Below are 16269 nucleotides of genomic sequence, written 5' to 3'. Positions count from 1 at the left end.
TTCCCCCACCGGTTTATGACCCCCCCCCTATAAATACCTTTCCCACTCTACAAAAATTGACTTCTGAAAATCCTTCGTTACCACAGAGAGAGAGAGAGACTTTGCAATACAGTGACATCAACAGGTTGGGAATTGGATAATACTTCCGTAATCCAACCAGTTGAAAGTATCCGTTTGTACTTCTTGGGGCTATGTGGGACGCTAGCGTGCCACCCGTGGTGCACCCTATCAACAGCAGGTGCATTTCAAGAGCGGCAAATTTGAAACCAAATAAATGTCAAAATTCAAATTTTTCAAACATACAACTATCTTACACCCTTTGAAAGATAAACATCTCCTTAATCTAACCACGTTGTCCGATTTCAAAAAGGTTTTACGGCGAAAGCATAAAGTTAGATTATGTTAGGAGAGTACATTGACAATAGCTGTGTGTAATGTTTTGTCAATTCAAAGACAGGCGTCACCAAAACCATAAAACCAGCTAAAATGATGCACTAACCTTTTACAATCTCCATCAGATGACACTCCTAGGACATTATGTTAGACAATGCATGCATTTTTAGTTCTATCAAGTTCATATTTATATCCAAAAACAGCGTTTTACTATGGCGTTGATGTTCAGGAAATCGTTTCCCTTCAATAACCGGCAGTCAAGTCAGCACCAGAAATTAAATAATTAAAATTAGAAAACATTGGTAAAATATTATATTGTCATTTAAAGAATTATAGATTTACATCTCTTGAACGCAATCGACTTGCCAGATTTAAAAATAACCTTACTGGGAAATCACACTTTGCAATAGTCTGAGCACTGCGCCCAGAAAAATACGCTTTGCGATACAGACAAACGGCCATGTTGGAGAGATCTAAAATCGAAAATACTATGTAAATAATCCATTACCTTTGATTCTCTTCATCAGATGTCACTTCCAGGAATCCCAGGTCCATAACGAATGTAGTTTTGTTCAAAAAAGCTCATCATTTATGTCCAAAAAGCTCCGTGTTGTTAGCACATGATCTAAGCCCGCCGGACTTCACTTCATGAACGAGGGGAAAAAATATATTTACGTTCGTTCAAACATGTCAAACGTTGTATAGCATAAATCATTAGGGCCTTTTTAACCAGAACATGAATAATATTCAAGGTGGACGAATGCATTCTCTTTTAAAACGTTTTGGAACGAGGGTACCCAACATGACCTCGCGCGCCAGAGTCTAATCGGCCATCACCGTTCCAAGGCTCTTGTTCGGTCAGATCTCATAGTAGAAGATTCAAAACACTTTGTAAAGGCTGGTGACATCTAGTGGAAGCAATAGGAAGTGCCAAAACATTAATCAGCCCCTGTGTGTTTCAATGGCATAGGCTTAAAGGTAATTCAACACATCAGGTATCCACTTCCTGTCAGAAAAAAATGTCTCAGGGTTTTGCCTGCCAAATGAGTTCTGTTATACTCACAGACACCATTCAAACAGTTTTAGAAACTTTAGGGTGTTTTCTATCCATATATAATAAGTATATGCATATTCTAGTTACTGGGTAGGATTAGTAACCAGATTAAATCGGGTACGTTTTTTTATCCAGCCGTGAAAATACTGCCCCCTAGGCCCAAAAGGTTAAAGAATATTATGTCAGATCAGACGTCTGGGACATTATTACTGATGACAAGACAACATAAATTGTATCTTGGATAGTCTACACATTCTAGATATCAGATTCACATGGAATTGTTGTGCAATTTAAATGTTTAAATATGAAACTATTTGTGAAAAGATGAAATGTAATTTTAGCCTTCTAAATGAGAGAATTGCTTTCATAAGTAAACTATGCTCACTCAGTAGCCACACCCAAGTGAACAGACATTGGTTGGAGAGGGATAAAACACGCCCTTTTCTTCTCCAGTATAAAAGCCCCCGTGACCCAATTCACGTCAGACTAAGCAAACCCCAGCTTGAGCTGTGGTTGCAAATGGTTGAATATCCACTCTACATAATGAAATGTAAATGAGACCAGTTCACCAAGAGGGGATGATCAACACGCTGAAAGGATGAATTTCTACTAGACCAGCCAGAATTCAGCGTGAGCTGATTATGGCAAAATGGTATGAACTTTGAACTCTTATTCACTAAAAAAAGAAGTGATACAGCCTAGAAGTCGAGTTTTCAGCTGCAGCTGTAAACGTACGTGGTCTAGGAAAGGACAGGCAATCTCCTAATAAGAACAATATTATATTATATTTCAATGTATTTGCTCTACAACACCACGATCAGAAAGATTCTTCAAAGGACAATGGCGATCTCTGCTGGGCAAACCAGTCTTCCACCCATCTATCGAAGCGCAGCTCAGTGTAAATATATGTCTTACATTTTCCTTTTCCGAATGGGAAGTTATTAAAATGCATAAGATTCTGTATTTACGGTAGCATAGCTTCTCAAGGTCCAATAGAGGCCCAATCCCTTTGTCCCTCAGTCTTCCCGCTCTTTCATTCAAACCCAACCCCCTTTCTTTGTGTAACCAGCCGTCATATCGGTTTCGTCCACTAGGGTATTTTCCTTTTATGACATGATTAGTAATCGATGTATGATCCATCCTGTATATATATATGTAATTCTGTGTGATTATTTAGGTATTTAGTAAATAAATAATTAAGCCAATTTTTTGTTTTGCTGATTCAACTTGTTAGCCAGGGTTCGTGAAGATAAATAATTGACTAATATTGATATAAAAGATCTTCAGATCTTTAAGAGATTATTCGGAAGACAGGATATAGGTAAAACCAAGAATTAAATGATATGGAAATGAAGTAACTGAATGTAAAACCACTGTTGAATGTAACACCACTACTGAATGTAACACCACTACTGAATGTAACACCACTACTGAATGTAACACCACTACTGAATGTAACACCACTACTGAATGTAACACCACTGCTGAATGTAACACCACTGCTGAATGTAACACCACTACTGTAAGTCGCTCTGGATAAGAGTGTCTGCTAAATGACTAAAGTGTAAAGTGTAACAACACTGTACTGACCTGTGGTGTTGATAGTATCCTAAATTAAATGATAAAATATACAGACCACAAATTCAAATTAGCTATACTTAAACTCTTTAATATCATCCTCAGCTCTGGCATCTTCCCCAATATTTGGAACCAAGGACTGATCACCCCAATCCACAAAAGTGGAGACAACTTTGACCCCAATAACTACCGTGGGATATGTGTCAACAGCAACCTTGGAAAAATCCTCTACATTATCATTAACAGCAGACTCGTACATTTCCTCAGTGAAAACAATGTACTGAGCAAATGTCAAATTGGATTTTTACCAAATTATTGTACGACAGACCACGTATTCACCCTGCACACCCTAATTGACAAACAAACAAACCAAAACAAAGGTAAAGTATTTTCATGTTTTGTTGATTTAAAACCTGTTTGGGATAAGGGGCAGTATTTTCACGGCCGGATAAAAAACGTACCCGATTTAATCTGGTTACTACTCCTGCCCAGAAACTAGAAAAAGCATATTATTAGTAGATTTGGATAGAAAACACTCTAAAGTTTCTAAAACTGTTTGAATGGTGTCTGTGAGTATAACAGAACTCATATGGCAGGCCAAAACCTGAGAAGATTCTATACAGGAAGTGCCCTGTCTGACAATTTGTTCTCCTTCTAGGGCATCTCTATCAAAAATACAGCATCTCTGCTGTAACGTGACATTTTCTAAGGCTTCCATTGGCTCTAGGAAGGCGCCAGAAAGTGGGTGGGTCTCTGGGTGAAAAACAGGGTTTTTGTGAGTGGTCCTTCTGAGAACAATGACACTGAGGCGCGCGTGCACGAGACGACTCCATTTTTTTCTTTCAGTGTTTGAATGAACACAACGTCGCCCGGTTGGAATATTATCGCTATTTTACGAGAAAAATAGCATAACAATTTATTTTAAACAGCGTTTGACATGCTTCAAAGTACGGTAATGGAATATTTTGAAATTATTTGTCACGAAATGCACCGGCGCGTCACCCTTCGGATAGTGACTTGAATGCACGGACAAAACGGAGCTATTTGGATATAACTATGGATTATTTCGAACCAAAACAACATTTGTTGTTGAAGTAGAAGTCCTGGGAGTGCATTCTGACGAAGAACAGCAAAGGTAATCCAATTTTTCTTATAGTAAATCTGAGTTTGGTGAGGGCCAAACTTGGTGGGTGTCAAATTAGCTTGCCGTGATGGCTATCTACTCAGAATATTGCAAAATGTGCTTTCACCGAAAATCTATTTTAAAATCTGACACCGTGATTGCATAAAGGAGTTCTGTATCTATAATTCTTAAAATAATTGTTATGTATTTTGTGAACGTTAATCGTGAGTAATTAAGTAAATTCACCGTAAGTTTGCGGTGTGTATGCTAGTTGCTAGTTCTGAACATCACATGCTAATGTAAAAAGCTGTTTTTTGATATAAATATGTACTTGATTAAACAAAACATGCATGTATTGTATAACATAATGTCCTAGGAGTGTCATCTGATGAAGATCATCAAAGGTTAGTGCAGCATTTAGCTGTGTTTTTGGTTTTTGTGACATTATATGCTAGCTTGAAAAATGTGCAAAAACCCCCAGATATCTCTAGTTTAAACTGACAGATTTTTATGGGGATTTTTTATTATTATGCTAATTAGGTTTCCACGGGGGCGCGGACATGAACTCATGTTAGCAGGGCGGTAGCCATTCTTGGGAACACGAGTTACGGTAGTCATCTTGAAAATGACCTGTTGAATATGCTTGCCAGCTGATCTGTGCATACTCTGAGAAAAGCGCCCTGGAATACCGTCCTGTAACATAATCTTGGATTCTGATGACCACTTCCTGTTTGAGCTTCTGTGTGTAAACAGGAATCAGGAGTACAGAGTCACGGCAGACGAGGGAAGGCCTTTTATGCTTGTTGGTAGAGTAATATAGGTCTAGGACTTTATCGCTCCTGGTGGTGAAGGACACATGTTGATGGAAGTTGGGCGTCAGGTGTCTTACCTACTGACGCAGAATTAAAATAGTCGCTGACAAGAAAGGCAGATGTAAGATCGGTCATCCATCTTATTATCAAGTAGCCAATAGAATGGAGGGAAGAGGTGGCTGGTTTTCACTTCGCCGTAATCTCTCCAGGACTCCCCCTCCTCTGCCTCTGAAATGCCGGTATTCCTCTTGGATTTTTATTTGGAATTCTCTACTGTCCAACACTGGAGGGACAGAGGTACTGACACAGCCTGCAGAATGGAAGTCATTAAGTCCTTGTCTGTATTTCAACAGAGGTACTGACACAGCCTGCAGAATGGAAGTCATTAAGTCCTTGTCTGTATTTCAACAGAGGTACTGACACAGCCTGCAGAATGGAAGTCATTAAGCCCTTGTCTGTATCTCAACAGAGGTACTGGCACAGCCTGCAGAATTGAAATCACTAAGCCCTATGGCACCCTATTCCCTATACAGTACCCTGTGTGCCCTGGTCAAAAGCAGTGCACTATGTAAGGCATACATAGGCTGCGATTTGGGATGCAACCATTCTCATTGCCATAGTAAAGGTTTATTTACCGAGACGCTGCGCTGCTATTTAGACACACGGATACTGATCCTCCAGAATGGTGTAGTTGAGCCATATTACCATTGTTTTACAGCTTCTTCTACACACTGTGTCATTACACCTTGGTGCTCTGTGTATAGCTATCCGTAATGGCTTTGTATCGACACATTTCCACAAACGAATTGCAAAACATCTTTTGGGGGTATTAGTTTATCGCAGGTGGTAATCCGCCTGATGGTAAGTACTGGCACAAGATGGCAGGTGATCGTTTAGTAAGGCACGAAGGCTGTTTGTTGGCAAACTGTGCTTTTTTTTGTTGCTTTTCTTTTGTCACAGTTGAGGGCTGAGAGGGAAAGTGGAAATTTCTTGACAGAATGCAGAACAGGGCAACACTTTAAACACCTTGACAAATCTACTCATATAGATATTATTCTAATAAATGCAGCCAATGGGATATTTTCTAATGAATTCAGTGACCATTGTCCCATTGCCTGCATAAGATATGTTAAATGACCTAAATCTCGTTCACACATTATTACAAAGAGAGATTATAGGAATTTTAATGAGCACATTATTTGGGTCTGAGCTGGGTTTAAAAAAAATATATATATATATATATTATTCTTGATTTATTCAGGGTGAACCCGCTGAGACCATGGTCTCATTCCCAATGCTGTCCTGATCACATCAATACAATGTATAAGAAAAGAGCAATCAATACAAAACACAACAATTATGAAAAACAGTTCCAGTCCTCAGCTACTAGGTCCTCAGTTAAAACCCTAAACTGCCAGAGCGGCACCAGAACATCTAATTGTAATGAGTTCTGCAAATTGTTCTAGCAGTGAAATGCATTTACATAATTCGGTGGAGACCTGAGGGACCTCAATAGTTAAGCCAACACTGTGAACGTGTTTGGTAAATTGTGTTTTTTATACTTCAACAATAAAGTTAGGTAAAAGTCGGAAACTTGTGTATCAGAGCTTTGTAAACAAAAAGGGAATAGTGAAGTGATCTAGGGGACTTTAATGAGGCCCAGCCAGCCTTTTGGTACAGGATGCAGTGATGAGTATTAAAGTTGTCACTTGCGATAAAGTGAAGGGTACTATGGTAAACAGCATCCAAGGCTACTGGCTGCTGTAATCTGGTAAATTGTGTCACCATAGTCAAGAACTGGCAGGAAAGTTGACTGTACAGTCTGCTTCCTGCTGTTTAAGGAAAGACAAGATCTATTTCTATAAAATAAGCCCACTTTTAAACTAGCTCATCAGCTCGTTTTTTTTAAACATTAAATCATTGTCAATCCAAAAGCCCAGATATGTATAAGTGGGAACCTTGTCGTTTGTCTTTGTTACCCGTGTGCTGATGCTGTTGCGTCTTGTTCCATGTCTGTTCCAATGAAATGTCGACTCCCAGGAGCTGCTTCTCTATTCCAGCATAGGTCCTTACAGTTAGGCAACAATGTCAGGCTTCTCTATTCCAGCGCAGGTCAGTTAGGCAACAATGTCATGCTTCTCTACTCCAGCGTCGTTAGGCAACAATGTCAGGCTTCTCTACTCCAGCGTCGTTAGGCAACAATGTCAGGCTTCTCTACTCCAGCGTCGTTAGGCAACAATGTCATGCTTCTCTACTCCAGCGTCGTTAGGCAACAATGTCAGGCTTCTCTACTCCAGCGTCGTTAGGCAACAATGTCAGGCTTCTCTACTCCAGCGTCGTTAGGCAACAATGTCATGCTTCACTACTCCAGCGTCGTTAGGCAACAATGTCATGCTTCTCTATTCCAGCGCAGGTCAGTTAGGCAACAATGTCATGCTTCTCTACTCCAGCGTCGTTAGGCAACAATGTCATGCTTCTCTACTCCAGCGTCGTTAGGCAACAATGTCAGGCTTCTCTACTCCAGCGTCGTTAGGCAACAATGTCAGGCTTCTCTACTCCAGCGTCGTTAGGCAACAATGTCAGGCTTCTCTATTCCAGCATAGGTCAGTTAGGCAACAATGTCATGCTTCTCTATTCCAGCGTCGTTAGGCAACAATGTCAGGCTTCACTATTCCAGCGTCGTTAGGCAACAATGTCAGGCTTCTCTATTCCAGCGTCGTTAGGCAACAATGTCATGCTTCTCTATTCCAGCATAGGTCAGTTAGGCAACAATGTCAGGCTTCTCTGTTCCAGCGTCGTTAGGCAACAATGTCAGGCTTCTCTATTCCAGCATAGGTCAGTTAGGCAACAATGTCAGGCTTCACTATTCCAGCGTCGTTAGGCAACAATGTCAGGCTTCTCTATTCCAGCGTCGTTAGGCAACGACATCAGATTGAAGTGCCAACAACTATAATAAATGCTTATTTCAAACATTCCAATATAAATCATTTGATTTTCTATTGTCTTAATAATGGAGGATTAATTGATTTCCAAATGTTTTAAATATGTTTTTTTTCAAGATGAGTGATGAAAAGAGAATCATCCAGCCCATTGGGTATCTCACTACACCCCCATATCGTCCTCCCCTTCCTCCTCTGAGGAGCCCACTGCCCATATTCCACGTGTTGAAATATTCAGGCAGATAGATTACAAGTACGTTTACATTGAAATACTTCTGACAGAAAACTTTCTAGTTCCGCCCACAACTTCCAGACTTTATATCGTTCCCAGAAAGCATTGATTATTGAGTCATTATTACAGTAGTTTGACACTACTGTAAACATGGATCTGCCATTGTGCTGTACAATTCGTAAATTCTGTCTTTTGTACAATAAATTCGATACATTAGTTTATATTGGATTAAGGGTACATTTTTGTTAACCGTAATTTCATTAGTTTATGCTTCAACTTTCCCTCCATATTGTGTCAACATCAGTTCTTTTAAAGTCTTGGTTCTAATAGTTAATATGTTTTTCTAAGAGATTTTCAGATGGATAGGCTCTCTGCAAGGTTTCGTCAAGCTTACCTATCACATGAACAGCCTCTTCTGACTCATATAGAAATCCCCCTAAGATTGCTCTGATGTCCAAAAGATATCAAATCAACATTTTCGTGATATGTAACTTTTAAGCTACATTGGTCAGTCCAAAATGACTTTTTTAATTCTGTCATGGAAATACATTTATTTCCTGTTACCAAGTAATTTACAGTTTCTATGCCTTTAGTCTTCCACGTGGTCCAATTTATCAGTGAATAGCTGTCCAAGAATTATTCCAAATGGTTGTGTTTCTAGGGAGTGATATTGGTTCTTGTAAAATACGTTTTCATCTTCTTCCATATTGTTATAGTGTCTTTAACGATGAAGTTGTTTATGTTCTTAGCTTTACCTTTGAAAATAGAAACGTAGAAAGATTCTGGGGATGAGCACATCTTGAATATGTTCCCATTGTTCTTCTTTGGTGTATGTAACTATATGTCGCAAGTAAAAGCCTTGGGTAGAGAGTTGATACAATTTTTTTTTTTTGTAACCCCTTTTTCGCCCTGATTTTGTGGTATCCAATTGGTAGTTACAGTCTTATCTCATCGCTGCAACTCCCGTACAGACACACCACTGTTTAACCATGTAGCGGTGTAGCTAACTACTGGAACTACACACTACTGTTTTACCATGTAGCGGTGCAGCTAACTACTGGAACTACACACTACTGTTTTACCATGTAGCGGTGTAGCTAACTACTGGAACTACACACTACTGTTTTACCATGTAGCGGTGCAGCTAACTACTGGAACTACACACTACACACACACATATGCAAGCACACACACAATGCACCGCACACACACACACACACACACACACACAACGCACCGCACACACAGACACAGACACACACAGACACACAGACACACACACACACACACACACACACACACACACACACACACACACACACACACACGCACACACACACACTCTCACACTCTCTCTCTCTCTCTCTCTCTCTCTCTCAGTCTCTCCCTGTGTCTCTCTCTCTCTCTCTCTCTCTCTCTCTCTCTCTCTCTCTCTCTCTCACTCAGTCTCTCCTGTCTCTCTCTCTCTCTCTCTCACTCAGTCTCTCCCTGTCTCTCTCTCTCTCTCTCTCTCTCTTTCTCTCTCACTCAGTCTCTCCCTGTGTCTCTCTCTCTGTCTCTCTCTCTCTCTCTCTCTCTCTCTCTCTCTCTCTCTCTCTCTCTCTCTCTCTCTCTCTCTCTCTCTCTCTCTCTCTCTCTCCCTGTCTCTCTCTATTTGGCTGCCAAACCAAACAAATATAAAACAATTTCTTTGTCTTCTTTAGTTTCAAATTCTTTGCACTGAATGATAATTGTGAGCACAGCCTGTCCTCTCTGGGCAGCCAGGTTGGTCTGTGACGACCGGTCTCTATAGCCAGACTGTGTTCACTGAGTCTGTACCTAGTCAGTGTTTTCCTCAGTTTTAGTGGTCAGTCATAGTGGGCAGATAGTGTTACTTTGCTACTATGGCCTATTTATTGCCTTACCTCCTCACGCCATTTGCACACACTGTATATAGACTTTCTTTTTTTTCTACTGTGTTATTGACTGTACGCTTGTTTACTCCATGTGTAACTCTGTGTTTTTGTATGTTGTCGAACTGCTTTGCTTTATCTTGGCCAGGTCGCAGTTGTAAATGAGAACTTGTTCTCAACTAGCCTACCTGGTTAAATAAAGGGGAAATAAATACTACATAAAAAAAGATAGTCTGCCACCAGGTCTGTTTATAGCCTAATAAGATTAAAGTTTACTTAGATGTTTTTGTGGTGTCTTTCCAATAGGTTTTGTTTTTTGCTTTGTGATGATTTTATTAGGCAATAATTCTCTCTCTCTCTCTCTCTCTCTCTCTCTCTCTCTCTGTTCTTTCCGCTCTCTCATTCTGCTTCTCCCTCTCTCCCACCTGGAGCTGCCATGGCCTCTCTCCACACTTCACTAGCTAATTATATCCTAGACTTATGTATTCATATTCATATTCATGAAGGCCCAGATGCTACATTAATTGTAGCGGTGACATATCTCACTGTGCTGCCTCCAACAATCTGCTGTCTTCTAACTGCGACAGGGACACATCTCACTGTGCTGCCTCCAACAATCTGCTGTCTTCTAACTGCGACAGGGACACATCTCACTGTGCTGCCTCCACAATCTGCTGTCTTCTAACTGCGACAGGGACACATCTCACTGTGCTGCCTCCAAAATCTGCTGTCTTCTAACTGTGACAGGGACACATCTCACTGTGCTGCCTCCACAATCTGCTGTCTTCTAACTGCGACAGGGACACATCTCACTGTGCTGCCTCCACAATCTGCTGTCTTCTAACTGCGACAGGGACACATCTCACTGTGCTGCCTCCACAATCTGCTGTCTTCAAACTGCGACAGGGACACATCTCACTGTGCTGCCTCCACAATCTGCTGTCTTCTAACTGCGACAGGGACACATCTCACTGTGCTGCCTCCACAATCTGCTGTCTTCTAACTGCGACAGGGACACATCTCACTGTGCTGCCTCCACAATCTGCTGTCTTCTAACTGCGACAGGGACACATCTCACTGTGCTGCCTCCACAATCTGCTGTCTTCTAACTGCAACAGGGACACATCTCACTGTGCTGCCTCCACAATCTGCTGCCTTCCTCCACTAGCAGAGAGGGGGAAGGAGTAGGAGGATGATGATGAGGAAGAGGATGAAGAGGAGGAAGAGGAGGAAGAAGAGGAGGAAGATGAAGAGGAGGTAGAGGAGGAGGAGGAGGAAGATGAAGAGGGGTAGAAGGAGGAGGAGGAGGAAGATGAAGAAGAGGAAGTAGTGGAGGAGGAGGAAGATGAAGAGGGGTAGAAGGAGGAGGAGGAGGAGGAGGAGGAAGATAAAGAGGAGGAAGTGGGGGAGGAGGAGGAGGAGGAAGAGGAAGAGGATGAAGTGGGGGGAGGAGGAGGAGGAAGATGAAGAGGAGGAAGTGGGGGGAGGAGGAGGAGGAGGAGGAAGATGAAGAGGGGTAGAAGGAGGAGGAGGAGGAGGAGGAGGAAAATAAGGAGGATGATGAGGAGGAGGAGGAGGAAGAGGATGAAGTGGGGGAGGAGGAGGAGGAAGATGAAGAGGAGGAGGAAGACGAGAATGATGAGGAAGGTGGCCTGCAGTGTCAGAGGGGACAGGCATGTGGAGACGGTAGTTATTGAAACTAAATAGCACCCCCCCATGTCGCAGGAGTCCTTCTGCCTGACGGCCGGGGCCCTCCAGGACTGAGACTACCACACACACACACACACACACACACACACACACACACACACACACACACACACACACACACACACACACACACACACACACACACACACACACACACACACACACACACACACACACACACACACACACACACACACACACACACACACACACACACACGGCTGAGGCGAAGTGGCCATGAGTGACAAATCAAAAGACAGGACAAAACTTTGTGGTTGCGGGTGACGGTGGCACTGAAGCATCACAGGAGCGGTGGTGTGCTCAGCGGGGATCGGGGAAACAGCCTGGGCAGATGGAGGCTGGTGCAGCGATGCGGAGCGAACAGATGGTCCTTCCAAACTTGATACATGAAATTAATAACGTTTCTCAAATAGAATTCAGAAACATTGAATACATTACCAGAATTTTAATAACAGGATATATTTTCCCCTGTTGTTTAATTTGCAAGTCAATGAGAGAAACGAACGGAGGCGAGAAACAAATATACAATATGTCAAATTTTGGAGGACTTTTTTTTTCTCTCCAAATAAATGCACAATAAACAGGTGATTGAACTAATATATTTTTTCCCAAACCCACCTGCCTAACTTCCTGGTCATATCCCATGGTGAACAACCCACCTGCCTAACTTCCTGGTCATATCCCATGGTGAACAACCCACCTGCCTAACTTCCTGTTCATATCCCATGGTGAACAACCCACCTGCCTAACTTCCTGGTCATATCCCATGTTGAACAACCCACCTGCCTAACTTCCTGGTCATATCCCATGTTGAACAACCCACCTGACTAACTTCCTGGTCATATCCCATGTTGAACAACCCACCTGCCTAACTTCCTGGTCATATCCCATGTTGAACAACCCACCTGACTAACTTCCTGGTCATATCCCATGTTGAACGACCCACCTGCCTAACTTCCTGGTCATATCCCATGGTGAACAACCCACCTGCCTAACTTCCTGGTCATATCCCATGGTGAACAACCCACCTGCCTAACTTCCTGGTCATATCCCATGTTGAACAACCCACCTGCCTAACTTCCTGGTCATATCCCATGTTGAACAACCCACCTGCCTAACTTCCTGGTCATATCCCATGTTGAACAACCCACCTGCCTAACTTCCTGGTCATATCCCATGTTGAACAACCCACCTGCCTAACTTCCTGGTCATATCCCATGTTGAACAACCCACCTGCCTAACTTCCTGGTCATATCCCATGGTGAACAACCCACCTGCCTAACTTCCTGGTCATATCCCATGTTGAACAACCCACCTGACTAACTTCCTGGTCATATCCCATGTTGAACAACCCACCTGCCTAACTTCCTGGTCATATCCCATGGTGAACAACCCACCTGCCTAACTTCCTGGTCATATCCCATGTTGAACAACCCACCTGACTAACTTCCTGGTCATATCCCATGTTGAACATTAGATCACCTTTATATGCAAAGCTTTTGTACTGCATCCAAAACAAGAGGTTTATTCAAGATAACGTCTAGTTTCATCAATATAACATAGCTTTTCAGAATAGAAGGCAATTTAGTGCCTTGTATCCCCCCCCCCCCCCATTTTTTTAGTTTTTATGTTGTTTTGTTTAACACTGAGTGCTATTGATTCAGATGTGTACTGAACATAGACACACCTACAAGACCGTATCAAGGCACAAGGCGAGACCCAAATGCAGACACAGGAGGCAGATGGTTGGAGTCTTACAATGTTTATTAATCCAAAGGCGTAGGCAAGAGAACGGTCGTGGACAGGCAAAAAGGTCAAAACCAGATCAGAGTCCAGGAGGTACAGAGTGGCAGACAGGCTCGTGGTCAAGGCAGGCAGAATGGTCAGGCAGGCGGGTACAAAGTCCAGAAAACAGGCAAGGGTCAAAACCGGGAGGACTAGAAAAAAGGAGAATGCAAAAAGCAGGAGAACGGGGGGAAACACTGGTTGACTTGGAAACAGAGAGATAAATACACTGAGAGACAGGAAACACAGAGAGACAGGAAACACAGGGATAAATACACTGAGAGACAGGAAACACAGGGATAAATACACAGAGAGACAGGAAACACAGAGAGACAGGAAACACAGGGATAAATACACTGAGAGACAGGAAACACAGGGATAAATACACAGAGAGACAGGAAACACAGAGAGACAGGAAACACAGAGATAAATACACAGAGAGACAGGAAACACAGGGATAAATACACAGAGAGACAGGAAACACAGAGAGACAGGAAACACAGGGATAAATACACTGGGGAAAACAAACGACACCTGGAGGGGGTGGAGACAATGACGAGGACAGGTGAAACTGATCAGGGTGTGACAGACAGATGTGTATTGAACATAGACATTATTGAACATTTGCCATATCCGGCATAGAGGACCATAGAAGGAAAAGCAGGGGAGACCCAGTCTCTCCTCTCCTTCCCTCAGGACCCAGTCTAGTCTCCCCTCTCCTTCCCTCATTACCCAGACTAGTCTCTCCTCTCCTTCCCTCAGGACCCCGACTAGTCTCTCCTTCCCTCAGGACCCAGACTAGTCTCTCCTTCCCTCAGGAGCCAGACTAGTCTCTCCTCTCCTTCCCTCAGGACCCAGACTCTTCTCTCCTTCTCTCAGGACCCAGGACAGTGGCTTCCAGAAGGCTTCTCTAGGCCAGACCCCGCACGGCAGCAGGCCCCTCCTGCTTCCTCTCAATGTCATATTGGATATGAAGCCTGATTGACTCTGATAGTGAACAGTCACGGTGGACATGGAGCCTGATAGACTCTGATAGTGAACAGAACATTTTCCTCCGGTCCACCCACAGACCACCAGAGTAAAACAACACACCTACTAGACCAGAGCTAGCAGGTCTTGAGACCTGGGTTGTGTCCCAAATGGCACCCTATTCCCTATGGGCCATGGTCAAAAGTAGTGTACTATGTAGGGAATGGGGTGACATTTGGGACACAGCCGTACCAGAGCTAACAGGCCTGGAGACTGAAGATTGTGGATACCAAGACACAGCCCTACCAGAGGCCTGGAGACTGAAGATTGTGGATACCAAGACACAGCCCTACCAGAGGCCTGGAGACGGAAGATTGTGGATACCAGGACACAGTAATGAAGGTATGTACCATAGGGGAGCTTAGTTCCACAACCATGAGGGACTAGAACTACAAGAGAGACCTCGGGGTCATGAGGGATTAGAACTACAAGAGAGACCTCGGGGTCATTTAGAGTTTGCATCAGTGCTACAAACAGTGACACTAATCCTGCATATTTTACTGTCATACTGATGACTCTCTCTCTCATCACTTTTCTCTTGTCTAACAGATATGTACAGTACCAGTAAAATGTTTGGACACACCTACTCATTCCAGGGTTTTTCTTTATTTATTTGTTTCCTCTCCTCCTCTCTCTCTCTCTGTCTCTCTCTCTCTCTGTCTGTCTGTCTCTCTCCTCTCTCCCCTCTCCTCTTTCCTCTCCTCCTCTCTCTCTCTCTCTCTGTCTCTCTGTCTCTCTGTCTGTCTCTCTCCTCTCTCCCCTCTCCTCTTTCCTCTCCTCCTCTCTCTCTCTCTCTGTCTCTCTGTCTCTCTGTCTGTCTCTCTCCTCTCTCCCCTATCCTCTCCCCTCTCCTCCTCTCGCTCTCTCTCCCCCTCTATCTCCTCTCTCCTCTCTTTCCTCTCTTCCTCTTCTCTCTCCTCTCTCCTCTCGCCCCTCTCCCCTCTCCTCTCTTCCTCTTTCCCCTCTTCCCTCTTCTCTCTCCTTCCCTCCGCCCCATCCCTTCCCTTCCCTCCGTTCCCCTCTCCTCCTTCCAATGCCATCTAACCACCAGACCATTATCTACTGAGCCCTGTTATTATAATTATCACTATCATTATGAGTCGTGCAGCACGGGCAGGGCAGAGCAGAAGCATCATCAAGGTATGTCTCAACTCACAGGGTACAAGTTCCCCTCTAAAACAGAAGGTGGAGTTGGCTTGGTACCACGCTCACAGAGAGTGTTGCTTACTGGTTATCGATGTGGTCATACTGTGTCCCGTCTGGTGCTGTATTATCCAACAGCATGCAAACGCCTTCTGTCTGAACATCTGCGACAGGCACATTTTTTAGGCTGCCTTCCAAAACAAAACAAAAAGTGTGTGGTTAGGATTTTCTCTAGCAATGTCACATCCTGACCATAGAAAGCTGTTATTTTCTATGGTAGAGTAGGTCAGGGCGTGACTGGGGGGCTAGTCTAGTTTATTATTTCTATGTGGGGTTCTAGATTTGTTTTTCTATGTTGGTGATTGTGTATGATTCCCAATTAGAGGCAGCTGGCAAACGTTGTCTCTAATTGGGGATCATACTTTAGTAGCTTGTTTTTCACTTGTGGGTTATGAGATATTGTTTATGTGTAGTGGCATTGTAGTCACGGTTCGTTTATTCTTTATTTGTTTTGTATTTTTCAAAAAGTTTCACTTTTGTACTAAATTATGTGGAACG

This window comes from Salmo salar, chromosome ssa27, assembly GCF_905237065.1.
Source record: "Salmo salar chromosome ssa27, Ssal_v3.1, whole genome shotgun sequence".
In the NCBI taxonomy this organism is placed as follows: domain Eukaryota; kingdom Metazoa; phylum Chordata; class Actinopteri; order Salmoniformes; family Salmonidae; genus Salmo; species Salmo salar.
The sequence above is the reverse complement of the archived record's forward strand: the minus strand, read 5'-3'. Positions refer to the sequence as shown.